Raw genomic sequence first — 22,808 nt, forward strand, 5'->3', positions numbered from 1 at the left:
ATAGCATCGATTAGAGAAGAAGAGAAAATAGCCAACAATTGAAGTAAAAACAACCGACCATTAGAAGTGATAGTGAATAGGGGAAAAACTTATCTGGGTTCAGCCTAAAGAGGTTAAACATATCACTCTGTAAAATAAACTAATTAGATTAGGATAGAGATTTGAGGTAGTAAAACAGTTAATCAAAATAGACATACTAATATTAGAAGATACTGTTATTGTAGTGTTGGGAAGAGAATTGAAGTGTACAATAAGATGCACACTAAATGACTGACTGTCTGGTAGAATATTTTAAGAAGTAGGGTTTTTGGGAATCATTTGCTTAAAAGATAATATCATAGGAAGGATGATAATGTATTAGATTGCCTGTTAGACAATCTGTCTGGGAAAAAAACTTAATAGGGGTGACTGTTATTTTGGGTTATATTCTTACACTAAGAGATTTGAGGTTAGGCTAAAAGGTGTTTAGTCGGTTTTGCCAAGTGTGTGTAAAGGAGTCAGAAGCAGGTGGGAAATTTCCCAATCACATATTCTAAAAATTTGGTGGTAAGAGATTTTGTCAATAGATCAGGGGAAAAGGTTTTAAATGTTATGAGAGAAAAGATTAGATTAAAATAAGTTAGGAGAACTAGGGGTGAAGGAACTCTGAGACAGTAAGCTAAGTTTCAAAGTTAGTAGTAAGACAGAGAGAGAACAGTGAGGAAGGACATTTTAAAGTTTAGTGGGAAGATATGGTAGGAGTTTAAATCGATTAGGAGCAGATGCATTGAGAAAGTATGTGTTGCTGAATGATTTGAGGGTGATTGAGTATCTATATTTACAGTTTCCAGCAGGGAGATCAAGGTCATTATAGGTGTACTTTGTGTAATCAAAAGTTTGAAAGTCAGGGATTTAGAGATAGGACTGAGATTTGGGGAAAAAGTGACACTAGTGGTGATGGATGGAAGTACAAGGAAAGAGTTCAAAGTTTTAGGGGAAAACTGGGGGGAAACTAGGAGTAAATAAGGACATTAACACTTCAGTCTATTAGAACAACAGAGAGAAGCAATTTAACTCTTTCAACATTGATAGGTATTAAAGTCATAAATATATTGCATTTGATTATAAGGGAACCAATACAGCACCAATTTTAGGGGGAAAACACTTATTAGGGTTTAGGATGGGGACGTTTCTCCCATATGGAGAGATAATTATGGAGAATAAGTGTTGTTATCAGGACCAGGAGTAAAAGGAGGTATAGTTTAGAAGAGGGTTAGGAGTGACTGTTCACTTATTTTGCGTAAGGTTACAGATAAAGATCAGGGAGAATATGTGTACTTATCTAGTGAAAGCATAGAAATTTGTTCCGGTTAAGAATTATTGGTTAAAGGGCTATGTAATTTGTAAGGTGATGCTTATAATGGAAGATTTGAAGTCTGTAAAACTTTCCACAGTCACAGAGGGAGTTAAGGATAAGTTTATTACAGTAGTCACTCCAATAGGGAATAATCGAATAGGATGTTGGTAGTTTCCCACTAGAGGGAATTAAGGGTTTTAATTCATCAACTAAATCAACAACGTTAATGGTAACTTTGGGAAGGGATTAATGATACGATGGTAATAGCAAATGTAGGAAGGATGACAACAACTTTTCTGAAATTAAAGGAGGCAGCAAGAGAGACTCAGGGGTTTAGGTTACGACGAATAGGGTTAAAAAAGCAGAGCAGATAGTAGTAGAGAGCAATATAGATTAATCTGAAACGGAGAAGAGAGATTCATCATGGAAGCTGCGGGATGGGGTCTTTTGATTTTGATGACAGAGGGGGGGGGCATCTGATCAGTGCTGCTCGTTCCTCTGTTGTGAAAATTAGAGATAGATTAACTCATTCTGTAAGAATCAGGGAGGAATCTTGAGGGTTGATGTCTGTTGGGGATGCCAGCCCAAGACGTGTTGGACGGTTGCGCAGCCTCTAGCGGGTCTGGGTCAGGGTTATGCTTTGTCATGACTGTGGTATCGGCAACAGTCATTGACAGATAAAATAATGTAGTTGTCAGAACAGTAGGGTTAAGTGTTCTTGGGTAAAGGGATTACCCTATGGGAATTGTTAGATGGAAAGTAAGGTCAGGTAACAGTGGAAACCTGAAGTATTCAGGTGAAACATTGAGGGCTAAAAGTTGTTGTTGTTCTAATAAAACATATGAGGTAAAGGGTATGTTTATGGGAATATCATATTGGGATGTTATATGATAACTTTGGATAAGCATGAACATAAGGTTAGAGATGACAAATATAATGTAATTTTTATGTACCAGGTAGTAGAAAAGCAGGACTTTGATGGTTAAATGATTAGCTTTTGACTGACAATGTGACTATGGGGAATCTTAGAGATATTTAGGGGTTTGGGGGTGATAAAGCATCTATATTCTTACATTAGGGATGGACAGGATTTGGTTACATGTCAACATTGAAGCTTCCATATGAGGCTTTTACTATTAAAAGAGAGTTAGCACCGAACACAGCTAAATCTAGGGTTAAAAGGGTGACATGGCTACATGTCATAGTCTTCAAGCCTACCATTGGAGAATGAGTCTAAGGGAGAAGGGGGGACCTCTTCCATGATATGGTGTAACATTTGGGAGATCTGAGAAGATTTGGTTGCAAGATCAGTTAGGCCAGTAGGGGCAGTGATGGGTCAGATTTTAGTTTCAGCTTTGATAACACTGTGTGATGTTTGTACTGACTTTTGATAAAGTTATGAGATTGAGATAGGTTGGAGAAGTGGTGCCTGGAGACAACACTCAGATGCCGGTGTTGACTGTTCCTGATCTGGATAAAGATTGACAAGTGGAACTGATGGATAAATATCCTTTTTGGATTATTTGATCATTTTATGTTTATTGTTTCAAAGAAAACATTTTGTAGGCTGATTTTAGTATGATTTTTAGTATGATTTATGAATCAAGGGGGGATAGGTTAATGTGATTCATGCATCATTTATGTATCATTTTTTAAATTCTTAGGTGAAATGGAGGTTTAATTTGAAAGTGGTTGTTTTGCAAAGGATACTGTTTGGTCGTTTATTTTCTTGTCATTCCAGAAGCATTTGGGGGAACATGTGACTCAAACAAAGACAATATGAAGGGACAATATGACTGGAGGAGATGAAACAAGGAGGGTGTGGCTGATTCCATCATCAACGATGCAGTGGAAGTCGAGATTGGAGGAGGAGAATACGGAGGAGATGAAGTGTAGTGGACTACATTCCAGTGTCTGCAATGAAATATAGACATATTTGATGTGTAATACATAATTGTGTCATATTCTTAGGTATTGATTTTAGTAGAATGATGTTTGATGTTATTGAATGCAGATGAGGAACTTAGATGCTTTTGTTTATTTCGATGGGGTTAGGGACAGAAGGTCTAGGAAGGGAGAGATTCATTGTACGATTCGATGGGTTGACCAGTTGTACAATGGATATTTATGGATAGGATTTTGGTTACATGTGTATTTAATTACATCATAGTTTCAAATGCATTTACATGGTTAATGAGGTTATCTGGAGTATCGACGGTGGTTGCCTGGGGCAGAGGGACCGTGAGAGAATTTTACTGTCTTGATTGATATGGATGGATGGCTGCTGGACGGTTTTTCGCTCTTACACTCCATAGAGATTTCTTCATATGTCATAGTAATGTATTTACACTTCATAGAGATTTCTTCATATGTCATAGTAATGTGTTCACACTTCATAAACAGTTTGTTCATAATTCATAGTAATGTGTTCACACTTCATCAACAGTTATTCATATTTCATAAGAAAGGTATTTACACTCTAGAGGAGAATGTTTTGGTTTAAGGTTAAAGATACTTAATAAGATAAGTTGTTACTAGTCATAATCCTATTCTGTTTGGTTTCGAGACGTTTAGTTCGTCTCGAAAGGGGGGAATATAGTATCTGAAGATTATGCCTTTGTTAAATGTTTTCATGAAGAAATGGAATGTTGTTTATGGTAGTATCAAGAGGGAATGTTTTAGGTGTAATACCACATACCACAGACAGGGGGTGGGTTGTAGACAGGGGAGACTGGTGATTGGCCAGAAGAGGGGGCAGCAGTGTTTATAAATAGGGGTTAAACGGTGAGACGTTAGAACGGCCATAGCAATTTGGGAGCCGTTCTCCGGACAACGCGTGTCTGTAATTTATGCTGTAACCTCGTGGTATGAATAAAACTTCTAACATGATGCAGCATAACGGACTGTTTGTTGACAGCAGCAATTGCCACCATTCATCATATACGACAAAACCATTTGAGTTATCCAAACTGGTGGAGAGAGTGCTGGGTAAAGTGAAGATGTGAGGATCACGAGAGTCGGGCTTATTTAGATTTTTTGTGATTCTGTGGAACAGAAGGAACGTGTGTTGTGTATTAATCGATTTCATAAGTTTGAAGTGTTGTGTGTGTCTCTTCGGAACAGGGCACCCCTCAAGAGGGTTATATCTGGCGTTTCGTGGGAAGTTGATTTGGAAGAGAAGAAAAATATTCCTGGAGAACCAAAAGAAGGAAGAAGTGGGAGTTTTGTTTGTTTAGGCAATGTACTATTTTTATTAGTGTGGATTGTTAGAATCACTATTAAGTATGGATTTATTTATGTACTTTATTTTTGGTTTCAAACAGTCTGTTACGGTTCGGCACTGTTGGTCCGGTTCCCGCTTGTTTCCCTTTTCCTTTTCCCCTGTGTGTGTGTGTGGTCTGTGTCTGTCTCCCCCTGCTGTGCAGCCCAGTCAGAGGATCTAGGTCAGGGGGCGTGGCCATTCTCTCTCATGCTCCGTTACTTCCAGCTGCGGCTCATTGTCATCAATCAACCAGCAGTTATCTACCCGGGCTGGACACCTCTCCAGCGCCAGTTCGTTCCTACACTACCTGTGGTAACTTGGCCCCGTACAGCAATCTCAGTCTAGTTGTTACTATCTCAGCATTATAGTTGTTTCTGCCACGTTTTGTAACCTGTCTCTCCTTCGACCAGATCCCGTCTGTTCCTGCTGCCTGCCTACCTGCCATTCCCACGCCCGCAACCTGCTCATCTGTTGTCTGATATCCTCGTCATCCAGCTCTCCGGACTACTGGCTCTCCCCCCCACTCAGCTCCTACCCCGGTCTGAAGCTATTCCACCCTGAACTGTTTCTCTCTGCCAATTCACGCTGAATAAACGACATCCTAATTCACCCTCTGTTGTCCGTGTGTCCGTCTCTGCACCTGAGTCCCCCACCAAGCCTAATAGAACGAACTGGCCAAACATGGACTCAGCAGAGATGCCACATGAAACAACGGGTGATGGCGTGATAACGCGCCCTCCATTCACAGGGAATGTTATTGGGACAACACGACCAACTCATCCGGACTCTTGTGGATAACAACCAGCAGTTGTTGGATCAAGTATCTCATCTCACCTCTCAGGTAGCTAACCTGGTAACACTCACTACCCTTCCTCCCTCTGCTTCTCCTCCGCCTGTTCCTCCTACAGTGGCTCCAGGCTCGGCTTCCGCTCCTGCCCTTCGGGAACCCCCCTACAACCTCACCCGAACCTTTCACCGGGGACCTGAACAAATGCCGTGGTTTCCTGCTTCAGTGCCGCTTGGTGTTCCAACAGAAGCCCCTGTCTTTCTCCACGGAATCCTCAAAGGTACATTACGCACTGGGGTTAATGAGGGGCAAAGCTTTGATTTGGGCAGAAGCGGCTTGTTCTACTCAGCAGATTGCCAGCCTGTCGTTTGACGATTTTTCCTCTCAATTGAAAGTTGTGTTTGATCACCCGGACCATGCCGGGACCGCCACAAAGAGACTATTGAAGCTACGACAGGGCACGGGTAGCGTGGCTGAATACGCCATTGATTTTTGGACCTTGGCAGCCGATTCCAAGTGGAATGACGAAGCTCTTCAGGGAGCGTTTGTTAACGGTCTAAGTGACACGATTAAGAATGAACTAGCTGTTCGTGATGAGCCTGCTAACCTTCATGTTCTCGTTTCCCTTGCTACACGAATAGACAACAGGCTACGGGAGAGGAGACAGGAGAGGGGCGGTCGGGTCCACACCGCAGGCGGGGCCCCCTCGCTTTCTGCAGCCCGAGCTACACCACCACTCGGACACCGCCCACACACCGCAGCGGATCCCTCCACGGAACTAGACGAGCCCATGCAGCTGGGCCGTGCTCGTCTGTCCCCTGCCGAAAAGGAACGGCGCATGCGGGCTGGTGAGTGCATGTACTGTGGGGACCGCACTCATTTCCTGGTTAACTGTCCGGTTCGCCCAAAAGACCAAGCTCGCAGGTAAAAGTGGGCATACTTGCGAGTGCTACACCTGACTCAATGCCCACAGCACCCCGTCTAGTTATCCCAGCTACAGTCCAGTTCAGGAATCTATCTCTCCCACTAGCTGCTCTCATCGACTCTGGTGCTGAGGATAGTTTCCTTGACGTTAACCTGGTCACTCAGGCTGAGATCCCTGTTAAGCCCCTGCCTAAGCCTATAACAGTAACCGCTATTGACGGCCATCAGTTTGCCAACATCACCCATCAAACTGTCCCCGTTTCTCTCATGCTGTCCGGCAATCACAAAGAAACCATCCAGTTTAAAGTAGTCTCCTCCTCGGCCTCCCCCCTTATCCTCGGTTTCCCTTGGCTTAGCATTCACAACCCCCCATATTGACTGGCAAAACCACAAAATACACAGTTGGAGCACTCACTGCCATTCTGTTTGCCTTGGGTCGGCTATTCCGCCCTCGGTAGGTTCCCCTGCTTCCCCTGTCAAAACCCCAGACCTCTCTTCAGTCCCTGAGGAGTACCTGGACCTGGCCGAGGTATTCAGTAAGTCCAAGGCACTTTCATTACCACCTCATAGGCCATACGATTGCGCTATTGAGTTACTGCCTGGAGCCCCTTTGCCGTCCAGTCGGCTTTTCAATCTGTCCCGTCCTGAGAGAGAAGCTATGGAAACCTACATAGGCGACTCCCTAGCCTCTGGCATCATTCGTCCCTCATCTTCCGCTGTTGGTGCTGGGTTCTTTTTGTAGAGAAGAAGGACAAAACATTACGCCCCCTGCATTGACTACAGAGGACTTAATAACATCACAGTCAGAAATACGTACCCCCTGCCTCTCATCAACTCAGCATTTGAACCCCTTCATGGTGCCACCGTGTTTACCAAACTCGACCTACGTAACGCTTACCACCTCGTTAGGATCAGGCCGGAGACGAATGGAAGACTGGGTTCAATACCCCTCTCGGACACTTTGAATACCTAGTCATGCCATTCGGTCTCACTAACGCCCCAGCAGTGTTTCAGGCCATGGTTAACGATGTGTTGAGGGATTTTCTACACCGTTTTGTGTTTGTCTATTTGGATGACATTCTAATATTCTCTAAGTCACAGGATGAACACGTCTCCCACGTCCGTCTGGTTCTCCAACGCCTCATGGAAAATAAACTGTATGTGAAAGCAGAAAAATGTGAGTTCCACCGGCAGTCCGTCCCCTTTTTGGGCTTTATTATCGAGCGGGGACAAGTGTCACCAGACCCTGACAAGATCAGAGCGGTTGTGGAGTGGCCCACACCCACGTCTCGGAAGCAGCTACAACGCTTCCTGGGCTTCGCCAACTTCTACCGCCGCTTCATCAGGGGTTTCAGCCGAGTGGTTGCCCCCTGACCAAGCTCACCTCCCCTAAGGTGCCATTCCTGTGGACGCCTGAGGCCGAGTCAGCTGTGAGTACATTGAAGGAACTGTTCACCACCTCACCTGTTCTTATTCATCCAGACACTAGTTTGCAGTTTATTGTGGAAGTGGACGCCTCTGATTCGGGGGTGGGGGCAGTCCTGTCACAACGTTCCCCCACGGACCAGAAGCTCCATCCTGTGGCCTTTTTCTCCAGGGAGATTGACCCCTGCTGAGAAGAACTACGACGTGGGTAACCGGGGAGTTGCTTGCTGTCAAGTTGGCGTTGGAGGAGTGGAGGCACTGGCTAGACGGAGCAGAGCAACCCTTCATAGTCTGGACAGACCACAAGAACCTGGCTTACATCCAGTCATCCAAGAGGCTGAACTCCCGTCAGGCCAGATGGGCTCTGTTCTTCAGCAGGTTCAAGTTTATTTTAACATATCGTCCTGGCACACGTAATGTCAAGCCTGATGCTCTCTCTCGCCAGTTTACAGACAATGAAGACTTCAGCAATCCTGAACCTGTTCTGCCCGCTTCCTGTTTGGTTGCGGCTGTTCACTGGGAAATCGAGTCCCTCGTCCGATCGGCACAAGAGTTGGAACCTGGACCGGCCGATGGCCCCCCGACCTTCTCTATGTTCCCGCAGCCGTGCGGCCGCAAGTGCTCAACTGGATCCACACCTCACGATTCTCCTGCCACCCTGGTATGAACCGTACACTGTCGCTACTTAAGAGGCACTTTTGGTGGCCATCCGCCGAGGCTGACGTCCGGGGAGTACGTGGCGGCCTGTTCCATCTGTGCCCAAAATAAGGCTTCCCACAGTGCTCCTTCGGGCCTGCTGCGGCCTCTCCCAGTCCCGAGTCGTCCTTGGTCTCACGTGGCCTTGGACTTCGTCACTGGACTTCCTATGTCTGAGGGTAATGACACCATACTCACCATCGTGGACAGATTCTCTAAATCTGCCCATTTTGTTGCATTACCAAAATTACCGTCTGCCAGTGAGACAGCCGACCTCTTTGTCCTACATGTATTCCGTCCCCATGGAATACCTGTGGACATAGTGTCCGATAGAGGTCCACAGTTCATTTCTCGGGTATGGAAGGAGTTTTGTTCGGCTCTGGGTGCCTCTGTCAGTCTCTCATCAGGTTTCCATCCCCAGTCCAATGGCCAGACTGAGAGGACCAATCAGGACCTGGAGGCTGCTCTACGCTGTGTGACATCCCAGAACCCGTCCACCTGGGCCAAACATCTCCCGTGGGTCGAATATGCCCACAATTCCCTCACCTCATCTGCCACCGGCCTCTCACCTTTGAGGCGGCTTTGGGGTACCAACCGCCATTGTTCCCGTCTCAAGAAAAGGAGTTAGCCGTCCCGTCAGTTCAGGATAACCTTTGTCGCTGCCGCAAGGTGTGGGTGGACACCCGTGAGGCCCTTCTACGGACAGCAGAGCGTAACAAGAGGGTGGCGGACAGGCACAGGGTAGTCGCTCCCCAGTTCCAGCCTGGTCAGCGAGTCTGGCTCTCCTCCAGCAACATCCCCCTGCGTACGGACTCCCGTAAGCTGTCGCCCCGGTATTTGGGTCCTTTCGAGATCGACTCCATCATCAACCCTTCGGCTGTTCGGTTGAAGCTTCCCCAGGCCATGAGAGTCCATCCTACATTTCACGTGTCCCAGCTGAAGCTGGTCTCCTCCAGCCCTTTGTGTCCGCCTGTGGATCCCCTCCGCCACCGCAGATGTTGCGCGACCATCCAGCCTACACGGTGCGGAGACTGCTGGACGTCCGGAGGCGTGGTAGAGGGCTTCAGTACCTGGTGGACTGGGAGGGATACGGTCCCGAGGAGAGGTCCTGGATTCCCCCGACGATTTATACTGGATCCGCAGCTGGTGGCTGACTTCCATAGGGACCACCCTGACAAGCCGGGTGGGTCGCCGGGGTGGCGCCCGTTGAGGGGGGTACTGTTGCGGTTCGGCACTGTTGGTCCGGTTCCCGCTTGTTTCCCTTTTCCTTTTCCCCTGTGTGTGTGTGTGGTCTGTGTCTGTCTCCCCCTGCTGTGCAGCCCAGTCAGAGGATCTAGGTCAGGGGGCGTGGCCATTCTCTCTCATGCTCCGTTACTTCCAGCTGCGGCTCATTGTCATCAATCAACCAGCAGTTATCTACCCGGGCTGGACACCTCTCCAGCGCCAGTTCGTTCCTACACTACCTGTGGTAACTTGGCCCCGTACAGCAATCTCAGTCTAGTTGTTACTATCTCAGCATTATAGTTGTTTCTGCCACGTTTTGTAACCTGTCTCTCCTTCGACCAGATCCCGTCTGTTCCTGCTGCCTGCCTACCTGCCATTCCCACGCCGCAACCTGCTCATCTGTTGTCTGATATCCTCGTCATCCAGCTCTCCGGACTACTGGCTCTCCCCCCCACTCAGCTCCTACCCCGGTCTGAAGCTATTCCACCCTGAACTGTTTCTCTCTGCCAATTCACGCTGAATAAACGACATCCTAATTCACCCTCTGTTGTCCGTGTGTCCGTCTCTGCACCTGAGTCCCCCACCAAGCCTAATACAGTCAAGCTGGTGGTGGCAATACAACTTTTGGATGTAGTCCACCATAAAACAAACAGAAGAAGATAGAACTCCCACAATGCAGTGCGTTTTCAAAATGTCGCCCTCCTTCGTGATCTGACTTCTGTGCCATCAGACAACAACAAACCATAGCTTCATTTAGCAAATCTGACAGTCTACATGAAGACTTTTATTTAATGAAGCATGAGACTGCTGATTACAGCTGCCAGACGAATTCATAAACGGCCTCTGTGCAGTTCCACATCATGTATAAGTTCGGCAGCGAGTTGCTCCGGAGCTGCTACGAAGAGCGGCCTGCAGTTCAGAGATGACCAGCTAATCTGCGGTTCGACCCGGGAGTTGGTCCAGAGGCTTCGCGGACAGGTGGACGTGAGGATGGAATTCATAAGTGAGGAAGAGGAGGGTGCTCTCATTAAAGAACTCGAGCCTGGGCTGAGGAAGAAAATATATGAGTTCGACCACTGGGACGATGTAAGTTGTAAATTGACCTTGCTTGTTGACTACAAAGTGCCTAGATAAAGGATGTGGCTAAAGCTGCTGCACGTCCTCCGCTCCAACCTACACTCAGAGGGGCTGCTTCAGTATGCAAGGAGGAACTCTTTTGGTTAATTTCCCTATTGGCATCATGCAAATGCTTTGTAGTCTTATATTTCACTTACAAACATGTAGAGAAAACAGTAGCAGCAATAACAACAATATCCATATTCTACTAGATGCTGTAAAGTTTCATATTTGGATTGAGTTAGGCTATTAATCATCGTCATCATGCATTAAAAGTTTAATAGATCTTCATTTAGATAGAGAAATCAGGGCCCGGTTTCCCAATAGCGATGCAATTTAGGCTTATGCGTGTTTTAACGATGCATCGGCCGAAGATGTAACATGCGTTTCCCAAAACACCACGCAGAAAGAACGTTTGCCAAGTGCATCGTTGGATCGTTTATTGATACTGATAGGTATGAGAGAAAAAAGTTAGCTGTACTCTCAGATCAGCTTTCTCCATTTAAATCTCACCTTCACTTTAGAATTATTCCACAATAATAGCTCCAGAGAGATATTAGCTCCAGAGAGATATTATCACCTAGGCCTATATGACTGCAATTATTGAGGCTGCTTATTGTAATACTTACCCAATAGTTATGCACTAAATCACAGATTTGGCACAATATTGCACACGTTACACATCATGAAATACACTGAACAAAAATATAAACGCAACATGTAAAGTGTTGGTCCCATGTTTCATGAGCTGAAATACAAAATCCCAGACATTTTCCATACGCACAAAAAGCTTATCTCTCTCAAATTTTGTGCACAAATTTGTTTACATCCCTGTTAGTGAGCATTTCTTCTATGCCAAGAGAATCCATCCACCTGACAGGTGTTGCATATCAATAAGCTGATTAAACAGCATGATCATTACACAGGTGCACCTTGTGCTAGGTACAATAAAAGGCCACTCTAAGGTGGTGAGGAGTATTTCTGTCTGTAATAAAGCCCTTTTGTGGAGAAAAAACTCATTCTGATTGGCAGGGCCTGGCTCTCCAGTGGGTGAGCCTGGCTGCCAAGTAGGTGGGCCTATGCCCTCCAAGGCCCACCCATGGCTGCACCCCTGCCCAGTCATGTGAAATCCATAGATTAGGGCCTAATTTATTTATTTCAATTGACTGTTTTCCTTATATGAACTGTAAATCTTTGAAATTGTTGCATGTTGTGTTTTATATTTGTGTTCAGTGGAGAGAGCGTAGAAGTGAGAAGGAATAGATCAGCTAGCTGCAGGCAAGAGTGTGAGGCAAAAATAACAGAAAGTGTAGCCTACAATTAGCAAAATAGAACTCAATTTACTGGACATGAAATAGATTTCAACATGATTGAAATATATGGGCCTATGTCAGTGGTGGTTGGTGCCGTTTAAGATGAGGGAGGAAGATTATTTTTATGATGAGCATGGCCTTATTTCTATTACAGCATATTAGATGACTGTCATTCATATTTCATTTACCCAGCTCAATGTAACATCGATAGGTTTAGGCTACTACATGATACTACTTCATGATTTTCCCTATACCCATCATAAGGTTGCTACAATCTAGCCTATGAATGAAAGTTTACAACGTAGGTGCACTGCTCGAGAGAAAATAGACTAATCAAGGTGACAGACAATGACACATTCAATACCGCCTTGTACACTCTTGCCTGCAGCTAGCTGATCTATTCCTTCTAACTTCTACGCTCTCTCCTCCTCTCATCTTTTCCCTTTGCTTGTAGACTTCAGTGCACAACAAATCAGCTGTCTGTGACCAGGCGAAAATACCTTTCCAAGCCAAACCTTCATATCATAACCGCTAACCGCTACACTCAGCCTACATCGTTGTCACCATATTAGCTAACGTCATAGTCAACAAAGCTACTAGAACTAACGCGTTAGTAAACCCATTACAATCATGCAGTACTGTGTAAAGTCAATAAATTAATAAAACCAAAAGCTTACCTTGACTTTGAAGAGTTCCAGTGTTGGATAGCCATAGCCAGCTAGCTAAGTAGCATCCCTCTCTGTCTGAGCTGGGTGTTTTGAGTAGGCAGCTAAGTGAAAGTGAAGAGCAAAGCCTATTCATGGTTACCGGGAGACCGAGTATGCTCGGTGGGGAGCTGTGTGTGAGGGGGGAATGGATCGCCTCCGAGCTGTGGCTTTCTCTGAGGGCAGCCCTCTCCTAGGCCCTGTGCATATCCTGGACCTGGACAAGGCTGGATACATCAAACCACACATCGACAGTGTCAAGGTAGGTAGACTGTAACGATCCCGGCAGTCTGAGTCGGGTCCTGTCTGTGGACTAGTTTTTCTGTTCGTGATCTCCAGTTTCCCGAGGGTTCTGGAACGCTCCGGGGAGCTCTCTTGATTTCCGCACCTGCATCCCATCAGCAATCTGCACACCTGGTCCTGATCATCACCCTTCTTAGGCTCTGGCCTAACATCCATTCCCTGCCGGATCGTTAGCCATGAACAGTAGGTTTACCAGAGTATCAGTCTTAGAGCCTCTAGCGGTAGTTTTGTTGTTTTTGCACCTTGTTGGTTTGTTGTTTACTTACCTCCGTTTTGTTCCATCTGCAGTCACTCGTCCGGAGCCTTCATCCAACCTCTGCCTGGTGGTCGGCGGCTGCCGAGCCATGACGGGATCAACCACTGCACCCCCAACAACTAATCAACGCCGCCCGCTCTGTTCCCTGGATTATTCAGCATCACTCTTGAATTTGTAAATAAACACTCACCTTCGTTTCAACTTACCTTGTCCTGGTCTGCTTCTGGGTTCTGGCTTTGTAACTCGTGACAGAACGATCCGGCCAGTAATGAACCCAGCGGACCTGGACTCTGTTCGCCATGCCATTACCCATCAGGAGAAGATGTTGGGCCATCATAGCACGGAGCTACAGGAGATCGCGTTGGCAGTTCGGAACCTTTCTACCGGTCTGACGGAGGTCCAGAACCAGCGCAAGTTTCCGGTGGAGGATCCACTACCGGTTTCACCCATCTCGCCTGCCGCGTCTGAGGCGGTGTCCTTCCGTGAGCCCAAGGTTCCGACGCCGGATAAATATGAGGGGGAGCTGGGAAGATGCCGTTCTTTCCTTATGCAGTGTGGGTTAGTGTTCGATCTACAGCCCTACTCTTATGCCACAGACAAGGCTAGGATAGCCTTTGTGATTGAGTTGCTGCGTGGTCGAGCGCTGGAGTGGGCTTCAGCCGTTTGGGAACGACAAGACCCCTGCATGGCTTCATACCAGGGGTTCACGGCCGAGATGAGGAAGCTCTTCGACCATTCCGTCCGAGGGAGGGACGCAGCTAGGCGCCTGTTTTCGCTCCACCAAGGAACTCCGCAGCGTGGCCGACTTCGTGATCGAGTTCAAGACGTTGGCTGTGGAGAGTGGGTGGAATGAGGAGTCTCTGCAAGCGGCCTTTTACCAGGGTCTGTCGGAGCAGCTCAAGGATGAGCTGATCTCCTATCCGGAGCCTAGTGACCTGGACAGCTTGGTAGCCTTGTCTATTCGGGTGGATAATCGAGTCCGAGAGCGAAGGAGGGAGAAGCAATGGGGTCCGTCCAGTCGATCAGCTTCTCAGTTCCCAGTCGGGTCGGGTGGTGGACCAGAACCCGTCGATCATTCTCCACCACAAAGGATTAGTGGAGAGGTCCTCTCTCCCGATTCTGAACCCATGCAAGTGGGGCGGCACGGGTTAACCAAGGAGGAGCGTCAACATAGACGTAAGACCAACTGCTGCCTCTACTGTGGTAGCTCGGGACATTACATCTCCACTTGTTCCCGGCGGTCGTCAAACTGCTCGGCTCGCTAAAGTTGGGAGGACTTTTAGCGAGCCAGTTTCAACCTCTCAGTACCTCTGTCAGACCCCGTTTCCCGGCTACCCTTGTGAACAGGAATCAGAGCTTAGCGATTAACGCTTTTATCGATTCAGGTGCCGATGGAAGCTTTCTTGATGCCGAGTTGGTGGAACAGCTGGGGCTTTCCAAGGAGCAATTGCCGGAAGCCATTGAAGCGACCACTCTGAACGGCAGTAGTCTGGCACGTATCACGATGAGGACTGAACCGGTTAAGATGCTGTTGTCGGGAATCATTCGGAGATGATTTCATTCTTCATTCTGCCGTCTTCCCATGTTCCTCTGGTCCTTGGATACCCCTGGCTGAAGGAACACAATCCCACGTTCGATTGGGTGACGGGCAAGGTAACGAGTTGGAGCCTTGATTGTCATGCTAACTGTCTCAAGACTGCCTGTCCCCATTCGGTTCCCAGTCAGGTGATTGAGGCTAAACCCCCAGATTTGTCCCTGGTTCCCGAGACATATCACGATTTGGGGGAAGTGTTCAGTAAGCAGAAGGCTCTGTCACTCCCTCCCCACCGACCATATGATTGTGCCATCAACCTGTTCCCTGGAGCTGTCTACCCCAAGGGAAGGTTATACAGTATCTCCCGCCCTGAACGTGAGGCTTTGGAGACCTACATCAAGGAGTCCCTAGCTGCGGGTCTCGTTCGTCCCTCGTCATCACCCCTGGGGGCAGGATTCTTCTTTGTGGGTAAGAAGGATGGCTCTCTTCGACCGTGTATTGATTATCGGGGGTTGAATGACATCACGGTCAAGAACAAGTATCCCCTGCCCTTGATGAGTTCTGCCTTCGACTCCTTACAGGGTGCTACGGTGTTCACCAAGCTAGACCTACGCAATGCGTATCACATGGTCCGGATCAGAGAGGGAGACGAGTGGTTGACGGGTTTCAATACACCCGATGGGTCACTTCGAGTATCAGGTGATGCCGTTTGGACTGACCAATGCTCCAGCGGTATTCCAGAGTATGGTGAACGACGTCCTGAGAGATATGATCGGTCTCTTTGTGTTTGTTTACCTGGATGACATTCTGATCTTCTCGAAGGAACCTTCCGACCACGTCCAGCATGTCCGGCAGGTTCTGCAGCGATTGTTGGAGAATCGCCTGTTCGTGAAGGCCGAGAAGTGCGAGTTTCACGCCCACACGACATCCTTTCTCGGGTACATCATCTCCAGGGGAGAGATTAGGATGGACCAGGGAGAAGGTTAGAGCGGTTCTGGAATGGGCCCAGCCCGGTACAGATTGCAGCTCCAGAGATTTTTGGGGTTTGCGAATTTCTACCGCAGATTCATCCGGGGATTACAGCCGTGTGGCCGCTCCGTTAACTGCCTTGACTTCCAGTATCAGGAGCTTCAAGTGGAATCCGGAGGCGGATCGAGCGTTTCTGGATTTGAAGAGGCGATTCACCAACGCACCGATTCTCTCTCAACCGGACACGGCCCGTCAGTTCGTCGTTGAAGTGGACGCGTCTGATGTGGGAGTTGGCGCCATCCTGTCGCAGCGATGCTCCACGGACAGTAAACTCCATCCCTGCGCCTACTACTCTCGTCGCCTTTCGCCTGCGGAGAGGAATTACGATGTGGGTAACCGGGAGCTCTCGCGGTGAAACTTGCCTTGGAGGAGTGGCGCCACTGGTTGGAGGGGGCGGAGCAACCGTTTATTGTCTGGACTGACCACAAGAATCTTGCTTACGTGCAATCGGCTAGACGCCTCAACTCCCGTCAGGCCAGGTGGTCGTTGTTTTTCGGACGATTCAATTTTTTCCCTGACGTTCCGACCTGGATCTAAGAATGGCAAGGCGGACGCCTTGTCTCGGATGTTCTCCAAGACGGAGGAGAGTGGGTCCAAGACCGAGACAATTCTCCCCCGGAACTGCGTCGTGGGAGCTGTTAGGTGGAAGATTGAGGAGGAGGTGATGGCGGCTCTTCGGACGCAGCCCGGTCCCGGTAACGGTCCACCCGGTCGGTTGTTTGTGCCTGAGTCGGTTCGTTCCTGCGGTCCTCAAATGGTCCCACGCCAGCAAGATGGCTTGTCACCCTGGCGTGGCTCGGACGATGGCGTTTCTTCGCAGACGTTTTTGGTGGCCTGCCATGGCCGAGGATACTCGGGGTTATGTTGCTGCCTGTCCAGTGTGTGCGCAGAATAAGGGTACCAATCGGCCCAGCTCTGGACTACTTCACCCCCTTCCTATTCCCCGCGACCATGGTCGCATCTGGCCCCTGGACTTTGTCACTGGGTTGCCCGCTTCTGAGGGGAACACGGTCGTTCTGACTATCGTGGACAGATTCAGCAAGTTCGCCCACTTTGTGCCAATTGCCAAGCTTCCCTCTGCCTCGGAGACGTCCGAGATCCTGGTTAGGGGAGGTTTTCAGGGTCCACGGGTTGCCCAGTGATATCGTTTCCGACCGTGGCCCTCAGTTTACCTCTGCTGTCTGGAAGTCCTTCTGTTTGGCCATTGGAGCTACAGTCAGTCTCACATCTGGTTTTCACCCCCAATCTAATGGTCAGGCGGAGAGAGCCAACCAGAAGATGGAATCCACGCTACGCTGCCTGGCCTCTTCCAACCCCACCTCCTGGGTCTCTCAGTTGCCTTGGGTTGAGTATGCCCACAATACTCTCCCTACATCTGCCACTGGGATGTCTCCCTTCCAGTGCCTGTATGGCTACCAACCTCCCTTGTTCCCTTCTCAGGAGAAGGAGCTCTCAGTGCCTTCTGTTCAGGCCCATATTCGCGTTGCCACCGGACCTGGCATCGGGCCAGAAAGGCACTCCTTAGAGTTTCGGACCGGTATCAGCTCCAGGCGAATCGTCGCCGGATCCCCGCTCCCACCTATACCATCGGAGATAGGGTCTGGTTGGCCACACGGGATCTTCCTTTACGGACTGAGTCTAGGAAGTTGTTACCGAAGTTCATTGGTCCGTTTGTGGTGGAGAAGGTGATCAATCCGGTGGCAGTTCGACTCAAACTCCCGAGGACGCTCAGAGTCCATCCCACCTTTCATGTCTCCTGCCTCAAGCCTGTTTTCCTCAGTCCTCTGTTGCCTCCTCCGCCTCCTCCTCCTCCTCCTCGGATGATCGGAGGTGGTCCTGCCTACACGGTGCGACGCATTATGGATTCCAGACGGCGGGGCCGGGGTTTCCAGTATCTCGTGGACTGGGAGGGGTATGGTCCGGAAGAGAGGAGTTGGATTCCGCGGCGACAGATCCTAGATGCTGACCTCATCCGTGACTTCTACCGCCTCCATCCTGGCGCTCCGGGAGTCCGCCCGGTGGCGTTGCGGAGGGGGGTACTGTAACGATCCCGGCAGTCTGAGTCGGGTCCTGTCTGTGGACTAGTTTTTCTGTTCGTGATCTCCAGTTTCCCGAGGGTTCTGGAACGCTCCGGGGAGCTCTCTTGATTTCCGCACCTGCATCCCATCAGCAATCTGCACACCTGGTCCTGATCATCACCCTTCTTAGGCTCTGGCCTAACATCCATTCCCTGCCGGATCGTTAGCCATGAACAGTAGGTTTACCAGAGTATCAGTCTTAGAGCCTCTAGCGGTAGTTTTGTTGTTTTTGCACCTTGTTGGTTTGTTGTTTACTTACCTCCGTTTTGTTCCATCTGCAGTCACTCGTCCGGAGCCTTCATCCAACCTCTGCCTGGTGGTCGGCGGCTGCCGAGCCATGACGGGATCAACCACTGCACCCCCAACAACTAATCAACGCCGCCCGCTCTGTTCCCTGGATTATTCAGCATCACTCTTGAATTTGTAAATAAACACTCACCTTCGTTTCAACTTACCTTGTCCTGGTCTGCTTCTGGGTTCTGGCTTTGTAACTCGTGACAAGACGGCTCTCATATTAACCTGAAATGCATGATAAATATGGAACATGGTGTTCTGTGTGCTAGAATTTTGCCCTGACATGATTATTGAGTGGGCACAATGTGAATACTTTTTGGGCAAAAGTGTTGTTTCTTTTACAATGCTGTTTGGAACTCTGTCATTCTCTCGTCCCACCTCACCCCTTTTTTTTTGTCTTTCATCCTGCCTCTCTCTCTCCCTTTCTCTTTCACTGTCTCCCTGCCCCCTTCTATCCCTTCCTCTCCTCCCTCTCTCTGTCAGTTCTGTGGCAGCTCTATAGCAGGGCTGAGTTTGTTGTCAGACAGTGTGATGCGCTTGGTGAGGGAGGATGAACCCGCTGAATGGCTGGACTTGTTTCTGCCGCATCGCTCTCTCTACATACTCAGGTACGGACCCAAGAAAACCTGCCATAGAAACATGCTGTCTTTCATTGTTTACAAATGACCACCTGCGCATACACTGTAATCAGAGTCTACCTGGTAGGCCTAGTAGTAGGTTTTAACTACCCAAAATGATTCTATGGATTTATATGACCAGGGAAAAGAGCAACTGAGTAAATACCGTAATGAGAGTCTGCACTAAACTCACAGTATCTCCTGTGGAGAACAAGGACATGAAGTGGTTTACAATGTACTTAATTGTTCTCTGTTACCTCCATGTCTGTATACTCTGACTGAACCCCTCCTATAGCCTATAACTATCCTTATGAAGGCCCAGAGGTCAACCTGGTCAGATGACCTGGGGTCGTATGCATCAACTATCAAGCATCTCAGAGTGGAAGTGCTAATCTAGGATCAGGTCCTCCCCTGTCCGTGTTGAGGTTAATTCCACAAAACTATGAAATAACACATATGGAATCATGTAGTAACCAAAAAATGATAAACAAATCTAAATATATTTTATTTGAGATTCTTCAAATAGCCACCCTTTGCCTTGATGACAGCATTGCACACTCTTGGCATTCTCTCAACCAGCTTCATGAGGGGGTCACCTGGAATGCATTTCAATTAACAAGTGTGCCTTCTTAAAAGTTAATTTGGGGGGGGCATACATAAGATAGCCCTATTTGGTAAAATACCATGTCCATATTATGGCAAGAACAAATTTCAAGAACATTGAACATTTCTTCAAGTACAGTCGCAAAAACCATCAAGCGCTATGATGAAACTGTCTCATGAGGACCGCCATAGGAAAGGAAGACCCAGAGTTACCTCTGCTGCAGAGGATAAGTTAATTTGAGTTAGCAGCCTCAGAAATTGCAGCCCTAATAAATGCTTCACAGAGTTCAAGTAACAGACACATCTCAACATCAACTGTTCAGAGGGGACTGTGTGAATCAGGCCTTCATGGTCGAATTGCTGCAAAGAAACCACTACTAAAGGACACCAATAATAAGAAGAGACCTGCTTGGGCTAAGAAACATGAGCAATGGACATTAGACCGGTGGAAATCTGTCCTTTGGTCTGGAGTCCAAGTTTGAGATTTTTGGTTCCAACCGCCGTGTCTTTGTGAGACGTGGTGTGGGTGAACGGATGATCTCCACATGTGTAGTTTCCACCGTAAAGCATGGAGGAGGAGGTGTTAAGGTATGGGGGTGCTTTGCTGGTGAGACTGTCAGTGATTAATTTAGAATTCAAGGCACACTTAACCAGCATGGCTACCACAGCATTCTGCAGCGATACGCCATCCCATCTGGTTTGGGCTTTGTGGGACTATAATTTGTTTTTCAACAGGACAATGACCCAACACACCTCCAGGCTGTGTAAGGAGAGTGATGGTGTGCTGCATCAGATGATCTGGCCTCCACAATGCCAAGAGTGTGCAAAGCTGTCATCAAGGCAAAGGGTGGCTATTTGAAGAATCTTTTTCGGTTACTACATGATTCCATATGTGTTATTTCATAGTTTTGATGTTTTAACTAATATTCTACAATGTAAAAATAAAGAAAAACCCTTGAATGAGTAGGTGTGTCCAAACTTTTGACTGGTACTGTATATATATATATATAACATGAAATATAGCTAGCTCTCTCTCTCGCTTTTCCTTAATTTAGGAAGAAATGAATTTGTTTAAAACTGTACAACTGTTGTCTTTCTCTCTGAGTCAACTACTCACCACATTTTATGCAGTGCTAGCTAGCTGTAGCTTATGCTTTCAGTACTAGATTCATTCTCTGATCCTTTGATTGGGTAAACAACATGTCAGTTCATGCTGCAAGAGCTCTGATAGGTTGGAGGACGTCCTCCGGAAGTTGTAATAATTACTGTGTAAGTCTATGGAACGGGGTGAGAACCATGATCCTCCTAGATTTTGTATTGAAGTCAATGTACCCAGAAGAGGACAGAAGCTAGCTGTTCTCTGGCTACACCATGGTGGTACCCTACATTTTTCTGAAATTCACTGAGGATGGTCCTCCCCTTCCTCCTCTGAGGACCCTCCACTGCACCTCAGCCACAGTGGTCAGAGTTAACAGACGTGAACGCAGCAAACTTGAATCACATGTAGTTTCCTCCCTCTAAAGCCCTCAAACTCAACTCTGGACCTCGAAGCCAGTTCCACTAGTTTTTATTGTTCCCCTCTAAATCAGGGATTGATATAGACCTGTCACACCAGGTTGGTGCAATTAATTATCAGGTAGAACAGAAAACCAGCAGGCTCCGGACCTCATAGGGTAAGAGTTGAATTCCCCTGCTCTAAAGTTTCAACTTAATGGTTTACACCTCAGCGACTTTTCTTACATTTCCACCTTCATTCCCTTACACCACATTCACAACCAGCAACGTCCACCAGTCACACACATACCAGTACATACAGTGCCATCGGAAAGTATTCATACCCCTTGACTTTTTCCACATTTTGTTAAGTTACAGCCTTATTCTAAAATTGATTAAATAAATAAAAATCCTGAGCAATCTACACACAATACCCCATAATGACAAAGCGAAAACAGGTTTTTAGCCATTTTTACTAATGTATTAAAAATTAAAAACACATACCTTATTTACATAAGTATTCAGACCCTTTGCTATGAGATTCGAAATTGAGCTCAGGTGCATCCTGTTTCCATTGATCATCCTTGAGCTGTTTCTACAACTTGATTGGAGTCCACCTGTGGTAAATTCAATTGATTGGGCATATTTGGAAAGGCACACCTGTCTATATGAGGTCCCACAGTTGACAGTGCATGTCAGAGCAAAAACCAAGCCATGAGGTCGAAGGAATTGTCCGTAGAGCTCCCAGACAGGATTGTGTCGAGGCACAGATCTGGGGAAGGGTACCAAAGAATTTCTGCAGCATTGAAGGTCCCCAAGAACACAGTGGCATTCAATTCTGCAGTATTTCAATTCCCTCTCCCTGTATATTCCATTAATTTCATTTCAAATTCCAGGTCAGTCTTTGAATTGAGATAATTCAATTCCTCATGATCATGTCACTGTTCAGACAGCTTAGCTATACTGGAAGTTTAAATGATATATTTTTTTAAAAGCAGGCCATTTATTTATACTAAGTACATGAATTCCATTAAGTGGGAATTATACAAATATTGAATTCTAATTAAATTCCAAAGATTACTTTTTTTCACAATTCCAATTCAAACAGTCTAATTCCAATTTAATTCCAATTCCATAACTTGGTTGTTGACATTCGAATTGAATTCAACATACAGTAAATCCTCCACTTCATGAGTGAATTGACCAACACTGGTCCATGTATTCATATTCATGTTGATCTAAAAGGCTAAACTGATCCTAAATCGGCACTCATACTCTGAAACACTTGATACAACTCCTGGCATTTCACACATTGTGTTTGTGTGGTGAATGACTGATGGAATTGTTTTCCTGCATCCTTCCACCCATGAGATCCTTAAAGATGCCGAGTCCATTTTTTCTATTGGTCACATACACATGGTTAGCAGATGTTATTGCGAGTGTAGCGAAATGCTTGTGCTTCTAGTTCCGACAGTGCAGTAATATCTAGCAAGTAATATCTAACAGTTCCACAACAAATATCTAATACACACAAATTTAAGTAAAGGAATGGAGTAAGAATATATAAATATATGGATGAGCAATGTCATTGTCAGAGCGGCATAGGCTAAGATGCAATAGATAGTATAGAATACAGTATATACATATGAGATGGGTAATGCAAGATATGTAAACATTATTACGATAGTATAGAATACAGTATATACATATGAGACGAGTAATGCAAGATATATAAACATTATTAAAGTGGCATTATTAAAGTGACTAGTGTTCCATTTATTAAAGTGGCCAGAGATTTTCAGGTCTGTATGTA

The 22,808-nt window shown here is 47.0% G+C and overlaps 1 protein-coding gene across 1 annotated transcript in view; it reads left to right on the top strand.

The window, feature by feature from the left end:
• Nucleotides 1-12,769: 12,769 nt before the first annotated feature.
• Nucleotides 12,770-22,808, top strand: part of LOC121568821 (GDP-L-fucose synthase-like) — a 33,193-nt gene continuing 23,154 nt past the window's right edge. Inside the window, exons 1-2 of the mRNA XM_045221085.1 lie at nucleotides 12,770-13,049; nucleotides 18,765-18,889. The gene's annotated coding sequence lies outside the window, so the exon portion shown is untranslated. The remainder of the gene's footprint in view (nucleotides 13,050-18,764; nucleotides 18,890-22,808) is intronic.

Source organism: Coregonus clupeaformis, chromosome 7 (assembly GCF_020615455.1).
Source record: "Coregonus clupeaformis isolate EN_2021a chromosome 7, ASM2061545v1, whole genome shotgun sequence".
NCBI classification, from domain to species: domain Eukaryota; kingdom Metazoa; phylum Chordata; class Actinopteri; order Salmoniformes; family Salmonidae; genus Coregonus; species Coregonus clupeaformis.